The following is a 13963-nucleotide window of genomic DNA, read 5'->3' on the forward strand; positions in this document are numbered from 1 at the left end:
CTCTGTACCCTTTGAAACCTTACCCTTTGAAGTGTATTATCTCCACCTTGCCTTAGAACAAATTGTGTTAATAAAAGCAAGGGTCCTAGACAAGGAGTGAGTCTTCAGTTTCTTTAGCTGAAGGTCCTCTGACCCCCAATGCCTTTCAAAATTATATCTCATCTCCTGACTCTTTATTAGTCTCTGGATTCCTATGTCATCTACGTACAGACTTTTCCAGATTCCTGAACCCTTCTTGATGTTGGAATAAGAGCACCAACAATAAGGAGGGGTCCCTCAGCCTGGCCTGACCCCTCTCACAGTCTGGGAGCCCTCAGGGGCTGGAGGCGACCTGGAGATCAGGGGAAGGTGACACCCCATCACACCTCTGCTGCTGCCACTGCCAGCAGCGCAAGCCTCATCCGGCCCTGGTTACCTGAGCCTCGGGCGGCCCTGGATGTCTGGGCATCTGCCATCTGAGGCTTGCCTGTGCCTCGGGCTGGCCCTGGGTGGCTGGGGGGCTGAGGGGATTGGGGGACTCCAGAGGCAGAAGCACAGAGCAGCCAGGCCCTCCTGGGGGTGGGCCTGGCCTTGCCACGCGCCTGCCACCCCAGCAGGGCTGAGGTGACTGGGCACCACCATATTGTGACTGTGGGCGCCACCATCTTTGAGGGTGGGGCAATCAATTAGCATTTCCCTCTTTATTGGCTGTGGGCACCATCATCTTTGTGATGGCATGAGGGTCAATTAGCATATTCCCTCTTTATTAGATAGGACATGCATAGCTTATGGACATGGGAGATAGGGTAGTAAAGAACTGGTGGGTTATAAGGGGTGGAGAGAGGGGGGTTAAAGGGGGGAAAATGGGAGATATCTGTAATACTATCAACAATAAAAATATATTTTAAAATGAAAGAAAAAGATAAATCAGATGCCTGAGGAGAGGTTGAAGAATATCAGCAGCTTATCTGCCACTCACTGGAAAGGCTGTAGCCCTACAATGCCTCTGAGATTGGATTACTTCTGCCAAGTCTTTTCACATGCCCACATTTGTAAAAGTCTAAAGTCCACATTGGAAACAAGGAACAAGTTGAACACTCACAATATGAAGACAATAACCCAATCCTCAGGCCTAATAGCAGTTACCCAAAGCAAAAGCAAGGCTCCAAGACCTCAATTAAATGAGATCCATATTACTCTTCCTAAGACTTCTTGATTGCTGAACAATGGAGAATAGATAAAATCAAGAACAATCTTGGTCTCAGGCTCACCAGGTTGCCAATCATTCTGTTGCAGGGGTTTAGCCTTTAAGACTTGTGAATTTACATTTAGTACAGAGAAATATCTCATTATGGAATTAATTATGCTATTATTTAAATTCTCTATCTTAGAGAAAGAAGTCTCTCCTATGTGTAGCATTCAAATAAGCTTTCTATTGTGGGGGGTTAAAAATTCGCAGTGGCAGTAGTCCCATTCTTCAGAGTTTATTTTCATCCAGCACATTCAAAATAATTTATTTCTAGTTTCTCTTTGAACGTTGAGTAACCAGTGCCCTGTTGCTATAGTGCGCATGGAATATATGTGGTAGCAAATTTTCACCACTTCCCAGCACCTATTTTCATGATTTGGAGACATTTTTACTCCAGTTCCATCATAGCTTCTTGCATGCAGTTATTCTTACGATATCATTGATTTGGGCCTCCAAGGCAGAGTTGCCCAAGTCCTGCAGTTGGAGAATTATCCTTAGCAGCTTACTTAAAGGAATCTGCTGTTGATGGACATAAAACCCAGGCCCCTAGAACGCTGATAAGACATTATCTTTACTTAATTTTCTTTAATGTTTGGGGTTTTGAGAATGATTTTTTTGGTACATACTTTTTATGAAATAGTGAGATGTCTCCACTAGTCTGTTTTCTTGATAGAAGGCTCACTACTTAAAGGAAAGCTCAGTTGGATTTTAGACAGACCTTCTCTTGACCTCATACAGGACTGGCATTTTTGCTAGATCTGAGTGTCTCCTTATCTTTTTCATTTTCTTTCTTTTTGCCTTCTTGCCCTGATATTTCTTTGTCTTGTGATCCATCATGAAAGATTTTCAAAAGCACAGAGCAGCCAGGCCCTCCTGGGGGTGGGCCTGGCCTTGCCACGCGCCTGCCACCCCAGCAGGGCTGAGGTGACTGGGCACCACCATATTGTGACTGTGGGCGCCACCATCTTTGAGGGTGGGGCAATCAATTAGCATTTCCCTCTTTATTGGCTGTGGGCACCATCATCTTTGTGATGGCATGAGGGTCAATTAGCATATTCCCTCTTTATTAGATAGGACATGCATAGCTTATGGACATGGGAGATAGGGTAGTAAAGAACTGGTGGGTTATAAGGGGTGGAGAGAGGGGGGTTAAAGGGGGGAAAATGGGAGATATCTGTAATACTATCAACAATAAAAATATATTTTAAAATGAAAGAAAAAGATAAATCAGATGCCTGAGGAGAGGTTGAAGAATATCAGCAGCTTATCTGCCACTCACTGGAAAGGCTGTAGCCTTACAATGCCTCTGAGATTGGATTACTTCTGCCAAGTCTTTTCACATGCCCACATTTGTAAAAGTCTAAAGTCCACATTGGAAACAAGGAACAAGTTGAACACTCACAATATGAAGACAATAACCCAATCCTCAGGCCTAATAGCAGTTACCCAAAGCAAAAGCAAGGCTCCAAGACCTCAATTAAATGAGATCCATATTACTCTTCCTAAGACTTCTTGATTGCTGAACAATGGAGAATAGATAAAATCAAGAACAATCTTGGTCTCAGGCTCACCAGGTTGCCAATCATTCTGTTGGCAACAGGTTTAGCCTTTAAGACTTGTGAATTTACATTTAGTACAGAGAAATATCTCATTATGGAATTAATTATGCTATTATTTAAATTCTCTATCTTAGAGAAAGAAGTCTCTCCTATGTGTAGCATTCAAATAAGCTTTCTATTGTGGGGGGTTAAAAATTCGCAGTGGCAGTAGTCCCATTCTTCAGAGTTTATTTTCATCCAGCACATTCAAAATAATTTATTTCTAGTTTCTCTTTGAACGTTGAGTAACCAGTGCCCTGTTGCTATAGTGCGCATGGAATATATGTGGTAGCAAATTTTCACCACTTCCCAGCACCTATTTTCATGATTTGGAGACATTTTTACTCCAGTTCCATCATAGCTTCTTGCATGCAGTTATTCTTACGATATCATTGATTTGGGCCTCCAAGGCAGAGTTGCCCAAGTCCTGCAGTTAGAGAATTATCCTTAGCAGCTTACTTAAAGGAATCTGCTGTTGATGGACATAAAACCCAGGCCCCTAGAGAGCTGATAAGACATTATCTTTACTTAATTTTCTTTAATGTTTGGGGTTTTGAGAATGATTTTTTTGGTACATACTTTTTATGAAATAGTGAGATGTCTCCACTAGTCTGTTTTCTTGATAGAAGGCTCACTACTTAAAGGAAAGCTCAGTTGGATTTTAGACAGACCTTCTCTTGACCTCATACAGGACTGGCATTTTTGCTAGATCTGAGTGTCTCCTTATCTTTTTCATTTTCTTTCTTTTTGCCTTCTTGCCCTGATATTTCTTTGTCTTGTGATCCATCATGAAAGATTTTCAATGAGTCCTAATATTACTAAAAGCATTGATTGTTCACATAATTTTTTATTCTACACAATATCCATTAATCCCATTTTACTTATTAACAAAACCTAATTTTTTGTTAAACTACTTACCACCCAGACTCTCTCACAGAAATACTGACAAAGAGACCCCACGTGGAAGAAAGGATTAATTTACAATGGCAACCAAATAGATACAACTCCTGGGAATAATCGAATTAGAAATGTTCAGCATCTACATGAAAATATTTTAAAGGGACTTTAAAAAAGATCCTTGCCTGAGGACATTTTTTCTATTGCTTTTTAGAGAGAGTAGAGTGGAGGGAAGGGGGGGAGAGAGAAACATCGATGTAAGAGACACATCAATTGGTTGCCTTCTGCATGAGCCCCGACCAAGGGCAGGAGGGAACCCGAAACCCGGGTACATGTCCTTGACCAGGAATTGAACCCAAGACCCTTCGGGCCATGGCCAACGCTCTAACCACTGAGCAACCAGCCAGGACCAAGGGAGATTTTTAAAAGCTTGTGAGGAAGACAAACGGAGAGACGAGGTGTCACTTCTTACCGCGTGTGACCAAGATGCCATTTCTTACTAAGTCGATTCACTGATGGATTCACTGAGCCGACCCGTGAGAACACCTGCCTTTGGGAGTAGAAGCGCGGATCCTGGAATTCACACCGGAAAGTGGATCTGCGAGAACGAGCCAGGAACACCCCGCAGAGGCAGCGTCACGAGGGGGGAGAGCCCCCCGAGAAGCACCGCTCTGGGCCGGGGGCACTGGCCACACCCCCAGGAGGCACCACCTTGGCCTCTGAGAGCGCGCTTCCCTTCCTCTCTCTCTAAAGCAGGGGTGGGCAAACTTTTTGACTCGAGGGCCACAATGGGTTCTTAAACTGGACTGGAGGGCCGGAACAAAAGCATGGATGGAGTGTTTGTGTGAACTAATATAAATTCAAAGTAAACATCATTACATAAAAGGGTACGATCTTTTTTTTTTTTTAGTTTCATTCATTTCAAACGGGCCAGATCCGGCCCGCGGGCCGTAGTTTGCCCACGGCTGATCTAGGGCAATAGTTACATATGTAATATTCAAATTTTTCAAATTAATGTTTTGATTATCCCATGCTGGTATTTCTCCTTTACCTCTCAAATCATTCCAAATGTTATGTACCCACTTGGAATATGTCCCCAGTCTTCAAGGGGGTATTTTGCTGGTAGCTCTTATTCTGAGTTGCCTTAAGAGAATGGTTCTCAATTATTTCCTGTATTTGGGTTACCTCTGAGGAGTAATTCCAGGTTATTAATGGAATTTGTGTCTCTTTTGGGGGACCTGGTCTCAATTCCTGATTTATTATCTACTGAATCAACGAACACCTTCATAATACTCTCCTCAAGAAGACTTAGATATTCATGCATCCCTGTCCTGCTATTATTTCTGCCCATATTTGCATTCAAGGTCTCTTTCTTTTCTATTTATCTGTCCTACAAATCTTCCAAAATCTCAAACTTTTTGTCCACAGGCACAGCTCTTTCTCTACTTCAATCGATCTGTTTAGCTTTATTTTTCTTTCATTGTTTCTGCTCCTGTGCTAATACTAAGACAAAAGCATAGTTTTCAAACCTCACCATTTTCTTTTTGATTTTCTTAATCTTGGAGGAAGAGATTTCAAAGAATAGGCATTTGAAGTTGTTTTATTAGCCTTTGGATTCCGAATAATTTTTCTGAGTCATTCAAACTATTCAGAGAGGGAATTTGCTTGGCCTATCTCACTGTTTTATTCCTCTCTATATCTCCCTGGAGGGTCAACTCATAAATTGACTGCTCTTGGAGCTAGCAGTCTCCCCTAATTTAATCAGATGTGGAAAGAAAGCTTGGGGATTCCAAATAAAGTTTTTCTAGGCTGGATTAATCTAGGGCAATAGTTACATATGTAATATTCAAACTGTTCAAATTAATGTTTTGATTATCTGGCATTTCTCCTTTACCTCTCAAATCATTCCAAATGTTATGTACCCACTTGGAATATGTCCCCAGTCTTCAAGGGGGTATTTTGCTGATAGCTCTTATTCTGAGTTGCCTTAAGAGAATGGTTCTCAATTATTTCCTGTATTTGGGTTACCTCTGAGGAGTAATTCCAGGTTATTAATGGAATTTGTGTCTCTTTGGGGGGACCTGGTCTCAATTCCTGATTTATTATCTACTGAATCAACGAACACCTTCATAATACTCTCCTCAAGAAGACTTAGATATTCATGCATCCCTGTCCTGCTATTATTTCTGCCCATATTTGCATTCAAGATCTCTTTCTTTTCTATTTATCTGTCCTACAAATCTTCCAAAATCTCAAACTTTTTGTCCACAGATTGAAGTCTCTACTTCAATCGATCTGTTTAGCTTTATTTTTCTCTCATTGTTTCTGCTCCTGTGCTAATAGTAAGACAAAAGCATAGTTTTCAAACCTCACCAATTTCTTTTTGATTTTCTTAATCAAAGAGATTTCAAAGGATAGGCATTTAAAGTTATCTTATTAGCCTTTGGATTCCCAATAATTTTTCTGAGTCATTCAAACTATTCAGAGAGGGAATTTGCTTGGCCTATCTCACTATTTTATTCCTGTCTATATCTTCCTTGAGGGTCAACTCATAAATTGACTGCTCTTGGAGCTAGCAGTCTCCCCTAATTTAATCAGATGTGGAAAGAAAGCTTGGGGATTCCAAATAAAGTTGCTTCTTCATTGCAAAAATGCGGAAATCATGATTTTCTGAAACAGACTTTGGGGGCTGGAAGACACCAATGGGTGTTCTAGTTAAAAGAAATCAAAATCTGAATAGAGTCCTAAGTCCAGTTAGACATGAACCAGCTACTGTCACCAGGTGTCTATAGGGATAAAGGAAGCATCTGCCTCTGCTCAAGAGAGAAATTGCTTTTTACACTCATGTGTCAGTTTAATCTAGAAGACATCAGATACAAATTTTGAATACATTAATAATGCAGTGGTATGCATTTTGAGGAAATAGGAGTTCTAGAGGAAAAACATTAGAAAAGAAGAATGCAATGAAGTATAAAGTCAAAGGAGACCTGGGGTAGGTCACTATGTTACTAAGAGAAGATAGCACATGGGTGACCCAATGCTGAGTTTGCCTTTTAGATCATGATTAAAACTATAGGGATGTGAGTTTGATCAAAGACATCATTGGTCTAGATCAGTGGTCGGCAAACTGCGGCTCGTGAGCCACATGCGGTTCTTTGGCCCCTTGAGTGTGGCTCTTCCACAAAATACCGACTTCTGCGCATGGGCCACGAAGTTTCAATTGCACTGTACGTGTGCGCCTGCATGTGGTATTTTGTGGAAGAGCCACAGTCAAGGGGCCAAAGAGCCGCATGTGGCTCACGAGCCGTGGTTTGCCGACCACAGACTTAGCATATTAGCCTTTTATATATATAGACTAGAGGCCGGTTGCATGAAGAGACTCGTGCAATAGGCCTTCCCTTCCCCTGGCTGCCGGCACCAGTTTTCCTCCGGCACCCAGGACCCAGGCCTTCACTCCGGCCAGAGCCTTCAGTCTTCACTTCGCCGTTTCACCTCTATGTATGCAAATTAACTGCCATCTTTGTTGGGTTAATTTGCATACTCTCCTGATTAGCTGGTGAGCGTAGCGGAGGGATGGTTAATTTACATGTTTGTCTATTATTAGGTAATATAGTATGAAGTTGGACCAACAGTTAGGCAGTTCCCAATAGTAACTAAGGCACTATTGAGAGCAGCATATTACCTCTAAAATACACACATGTCATTTTGTATTGATTTACTACTACTCCAAACCCTAAAATTAATCACTATTAACAAACTTTTAAGTTTTAAAACATTTCCTTTATTTACTTAAATTTTTATTTTAAAATATAAATTCACCAGAGTTGCAAAAATGTACCAGGAGGCCCTGTGGTATTTTGTGGAAGAGCCACACTCAAGGGGCCAAAGAGCCGCAGGGGGCTCGCGAGCCACAGTTTGCCAACCACTGGTCTAGATCATAGATAACCCCATATGTATCAATAATAAGTTAAATTTTTAATCTAGAGCATATAATATATTCTTGAAAGAACTTACTGTAAAGAGACAAGTGCCTTTTTAAATACAATATGTTTCCAGAAACTGCAGCTAAGTTGCTATATGACTATTGGTCAGCATATATATAAGTTAAACTGATTCTAGATGAAAGGAAATATAGGCCAGTTGTCCAGGTCTGTAGGCACTTTATAATAATACAAGAGGCCCGGTGCACAAAATTCGTGCACGGATAGGGTCCCTAGGCCTGACCGGTGATCAGGGCCAATCTGTGGGGCGACCGATGGGGTGATTGGGGAGCCCCCTGCTGGCACCTGCCTTGGTTAGCCTGGGGCCAGGGGGCTGGGAGCAGCTCCTGCATTGACTGTCTGCCCCCTGGTGGTCACTGCGTGTCATAGCGACTGGTCTTTCCACCAGTTGTTCCACTGTTCTGTAGATTTGCATATTAGGTTTTTATTATATAGAATAGGAATTTGGTGATAAATACCAAGAGTAAATAACCCAAAGTAGGATAATAGTTATAATGCACACATATGTTTATGTTGGTGAATGGTCTAGAATGTACAATCAAGTTTTGTACAAGTGGTACTTTGGAGCAGAAATAGAGAGAATGAATCACTTTTGCACAAAATTTATCTATGTGCATTTTCAGTGTTAGTAATGTAAAAGCATGAAAAACAACATAATAGTTCCATTTTTAAACTGCTTAAGAAGTCTGCTTGCCCCAATATATCTTTTAATAGATAAAATATTAGTAACAAGCTAGAAGACCAATGAACTTATAAAGCAAATACTATCGAAAAGCCATTTTCCTTGCCTTAATCATTTCTTCATTTAAGCCATTCTGCTTAATAGTGGAGTGAACTGGGAGCATAATGAGGCAAAAAGCTATCAAAGTGATTGTTGCCAAGAATGCTGAGATTGAAAAATTGTTCGCTTTTTAGCAAGGGCTTGCTATAACCACAGGCAAAGATTGAGTCAGGACAAATGTTTACATTTCAAACAGCCTGGTAGAAAGAAACAGCCAGACCTGCCTACAATTATCCCTGCCCAGGATGGCGATTTTTAGATAACAACAAGCAATGAAATGTCAAGAAGTAGAGACCCATTTTTAAAGTAAAGTTTATAAAACAAACAAACAAATACATAATATATGGTAGAAAGAAAAAGAGATTGTCCATACCTAGTTCATCCCTACTGGCCTGAGGTGGCATCTCAGGAAGTTTTGCAAGATACCAGTGTTTTGGAGAAAGAGACTTAAAAAAAAAACAAAACAAACAAAACAAAACAAAACAAAAAACCCTTCTTTGATAGAATCCTATCTAATAAAAGAGTAATATGCAAATTAACCATCACCCCATCACTCCATCACAAAGATGGCAGCGGCCACAGAGCTGGAGCGAGCAGGAGGCTTGGGTTGCCCCCGGTGATGGAGGAAGCCAAACTTCCCACCTGCCCTGGCCAGCCCTCAGCTCCGCTCAAGGCTACAAAGTTTCAATTATAGAAGACAAATAAATCCCAGATACCTGCTTCCAGCTGCCCTGGCCTTCGCTCAAGGAGGGGCTGGGAATCTGGGTTGCCAGGGGCAACCCAACCTGGGCTCTGCTCAAGGCTACAAAGTTTCAATTATAGAAGAAAAATAAATCCCAGATACCTGCTGAAAAAAAAAGAAAAAAAGGAGAGGCTGGGAGCTTGGGTCACCGGGGGGCATGGCCAGCCTGAAAACAGCCCTCAGCCCTTCACCCAGGCTGGCCAGGCACCCCAGTAGGGACCCCCACTATGAAGGGGTTGTGGCCAGCCTGAAAATAGCCCTCATCCTCTCACCCAGGCAGGCCACACCCCCATGGGGTGAGGGTCCCCACTGGGGGGCTTGACCAGCCTGCAAACAGCCATCACCCCCTCACCCAGGCTGGCCAGGCACCCCAGCGGGGACCCCCACCCTGATCCTGGACACCTTTCAGCTGGCCCCCACCCGTGCACCAGGCCTCTATCCTATATAGTAAAAGGGTAATATGCAAATTGACCCTAACAGCAGAACGACTGGGAATGACTGGTCACTATGACACACACTAACCACCAGGGGGCAGACGCTCAATGCAGGACCTATCCCCTGGTGGTCAGTGCACTCCCACAGGGGGAGCTCTGCTCAGCTACAAGCCAGGCTGCCAGCTGCCAGCACAGTGGTGGTGGCGGGAGCCTCTCCTGCCTCCTCAGCAGCGCCAATAAATAATCCAATTTTGGGGTGAATTGCCACCCTTCCATGCATCTCTAGTTCAATTTCTCATTTTCATTCATTTTATGTAAGAGGATCCACCTCTGCTTTCTTTCATCAATTTTGCATATATCTCCTATAGCATACATCTGTGACCTTACCAAGGAGAAGGTAAACACACACACACACACACACACACACACAAACAAAAAAAACAACCAAACAAAAAAACAACAACAGCCCAGACACCTGGGAGCTGGCTCTGATGAATAAATAATCCAATTTTGGGGTGAATTGCCACCCTTCCATGCATCTCTAGTTCAATTTCTCATTTTCATTCATTTTATGTAAGAGGATCAGCTCTGCTTTCTTTCATCAATTTTGAATATATCTCCTATAGCACACATCTGTGACCTTACCAAGGAGAAGGTAAACACACGCACACACACACACAAACAAACAAACAAAAAAAACAACCAAACAAAAAAACAACAACAGCCCAGACACCTGGGAGCTGGCCAGATGCTAGTCCTTAGGTCTTGGTGTTGCTAGAAACTGGTCTGACACTCACAGTAGGCCTTAATATACTGTTGAACATACACAACCGCCACAGAACATCAGACAAGGCTAATCTGGACCATGATGGATCAAGACCACTTGGCAATCTCAACTGAACATAGAGAAAAATATGAGCATTGTCCAAACCACAAAACTGAACAAATGGCCCATGTATTGGCTCATATGTGTGACTGTTGCTGCTTTATAGATTTGTCCTTGTTCTTATCTTCTCTCCTTAAGATACTCATTAAGATACCCAATCTTGACCTCACTTCCTGACATCATTCAATCCAGAGGAAAGCACAGCTTCCTTCCCAAAATTACTTTACCCAAACCCAAATTCTATAATAAGGACTTACATTCTCTAAATGACACTCCCCATACCTCCCTTACGGCAATGAAGAAAAACCCAAAGCTATGATCAGGGTAATATGCACCACTGAATCAGTAGTAACATTTGCATTTCATAAGTTTTCACCAAGTCACCACCATCTGTGGCATAGCATCTTGTCTGGATATTTATAGTAACTTTCAAATCCTGCCCTTATTTCATCCTGAACTTTAATCAAACCTTATTTTCCTTCCTATTTCTCATGTAGTGATAATGAAGATTTGCTCGATGCTAAATGATATGTCTAAATTGTGACATTTAGACTTTCCAACAATATTGAAAGATAATATAACTCTATTTCCATTTCTTAGAAAACTGAGGAGCATAAAGATGAACTATCTCTTGTAGATTCACACAGGAGATAAATGAGAGAAGCTGGATTTGAACCAATGTCTGCTGAGTAGTCCTATGATCTTTTTCTTGCATGATTAAAAAAGTAGACTACTTGATATTATTCCAACATGTTCTGTATTTTCTAGCTCCTGTGATTTTGCTGCTGCTATTAATGTGTTCCTTTCATTGTTATTTTTATCCTTTATAGCCTCACTCAAAATTCTGACTTTTCCATTATATCTTTCCTGCAGCATTTGTCTTCTTGTTCATTTACTTAATCAACATGTATTAAGCTCTGCTTATATTTATACTAGACTAAAAGCTCCATGAAAGCAGAGCTTTTTTTAGTGAAATTAGCATAAAGATAAAGGGTAGGAAGGGGGGGACATGATTTAAAGATCTCAAAAAATAGTTAAGTGCTATTAAAATGTAGGTTACAATTATTAGTATCATTAATCACTTTTGTACACTTTGTACATTTCATCCTCTTTCCCTTCTATGCCTCTCCCTAGGAAATGTATTTACTATTCACAGATTGTCCTTGGAAATAACTGGTGAATTCTGCCATTTGAAGCTGAGAGTAGCCTTCTCTCTCCCTATGCTCGGTCAGATACTAGCAGTGCTCCCAGCTGAGTTAGTCTCACCTAGGCTCCTGCTGGGTCACCACAGACCCTCTGCTTATTGCATCATTCAGTCCATTGGCCAGTGCCCATCAGCCTCTACTACAAAATCCTGTTCCACTGCCACATGGCCATGTGGTTGGCCCACTTGTCCCCAAATAAGTGCTCATGCCAAGAGGAACCCTACAGTGACTAAGGGAGGCTAATGAAACCTATACACTCCCAGCTGAGAAAGCGTGCCCCCAGCACCAGTATGACATTCAATGGCATAATGCAGGTAAGTTAGGACTGTCCTTCCATGATAATTCCAACTTGAATATGCATATGGGGCAAGGTTATTAGAGTCAGGTATTGCTTAATGACAGGTATGCATTCTGAGAAATGCATCCTAAGGTGGTCTCATCATTGTGCAAACATCATAGAGAGCCCTTACACAAACCTACTCAACTAAGCTGTATGTTACAGCTTATTGCTCCCAGGCTACAAGGGTGTACAGCATGTTGCTGTAAAAAACAGCATGAGATTAAATCAAACAGAAGATGAAATGATGCAATCAAGAGTCACAGTTAACACAAGAGGTGTGAGGCTGCAGCTGGTATACATAACACAGCACACTGTTTTATAAAAACTTTCCTTTTAAAAAAATATTTTTATTGATTTTAGAGAGAAAGGGAGAGGGAGAGAGGTTATAGAAACATCAATGATGAGAGAGAATCAATGATGAGAGAGAATCATTGATCGGCTGCCTCTTGCATGCCCCCTACCAGAATTAACCTAGGACCCTTCAGTCTGCTGGCTGATGCTCTATCCACTGGCTCGGGCCAAAAAACTTTCTTTTTATAAGAAGAAAGAGTAGCTCAGCTGGTGTGGCTCAGTGGTTGAGTGTTGCCCTAAGAACCAGGAGGTCTTGGTTCAATTTCTGGTCTGGGCATATGCCTGGGTTACAGTTGTATCCCATCATGGGGCATGCAGGAGGCAGCCAATCAATGATTCTCTCTCATTATTGATGTTTCTCTCTCTCTCTCTACCTCTCTGAAAGCAATAAACATATATTTAAAAAAGAAAGAGTAAACTCAAAAATAATGATAAAATATAGTGCAGTACATTCATAAATCATTAACATAGTCATTTATTTATTATTCTCATATATTAGGTACTGTACATAATTGTATGTGCTATACTTTTATATAACTGGCAACAGAGTACTTTGTTTATACCAGTTTTACTAAAAACACAGTAATGCCTCACCCATACCAGAGCTACAGCATCAGTAAGTGATAGAAAATTTTCAGTTGCATTATAATCTTATGAAACCACTGTCATACATGAAGTATGTCATTGATCAAAATGTCCTTATTCAGTGCATGCCTATAGTCTATTCAGGGCATGTGACAACACAGGGGATCATGGGCAACACAGGAGGGAGAACAGAGAACTACTGAAGAGCACACATTTTCTCTGCTGCCCCGAGATCAAATAAACCACACCCTATTTACCAAGCTATTTTAGGGAGAGATGCAGGGTAGAAGTCCATGAATAAGGCATTTTTATCCCAGGGAGACTTCACCTAAAGAGATTGCTAAATATTTGGAAGGTACAGAACAATATAAACTGGATTTTTTTAAAAAATATTTTCCCCCTTGCTTTATGGGCTCTATCAAAAGGCCAGATTAAACATTGGACACAGGAGGATAACAATATTCTCTGCACATTGTGTTTATTCTGTGTTTGGACATGGCCAGAAACAAACCTTGCTGGCTGGTTGAACAATTAGTTTATGACCAACAATCTCAGATGAACTTTATTGCTCATTATGATCATTCTATATTTCACAAATCAGTTTACCCTTAGACTCTTCTAAATGACTGTTTTACACTTTCTCCTTCTGCCTGAAACTCCTCCCTCATCCTCATTTTCAGCTGATGATCTTGCTCCTTATTTACTATTAAATTAAAGTACTCAGAAGAGAACTTCCACAGACTTTCAACACAACATGGACCAACCTGCTGACATGTACACCCACATAAGGTGGGTTCACTTCAGTGAACAAAAATGAACTCCTTGTGCTTCTGTCTACAGTCAATCTCTCTACTTGTTCACCAAATCCTACCCTGCCCTTCTACTCCAGGACATCATCCCAGTCTTCATTCTTCC

This window comes from Myotis brandtii, unplaced genomic scaffold, assembly GCF_000412655.1.
Source record: "Myotis brandtii unplaced genomic scaffold, ASM41265v1 scaffold311, whole genome shotgun sequence".
Taxonomy (NCBI): Eukaryota; Metazoa; Chordata; class Mammalia; order Chiroptera; family Vespertilionidae; genus Myotis; species Myotis brandtii.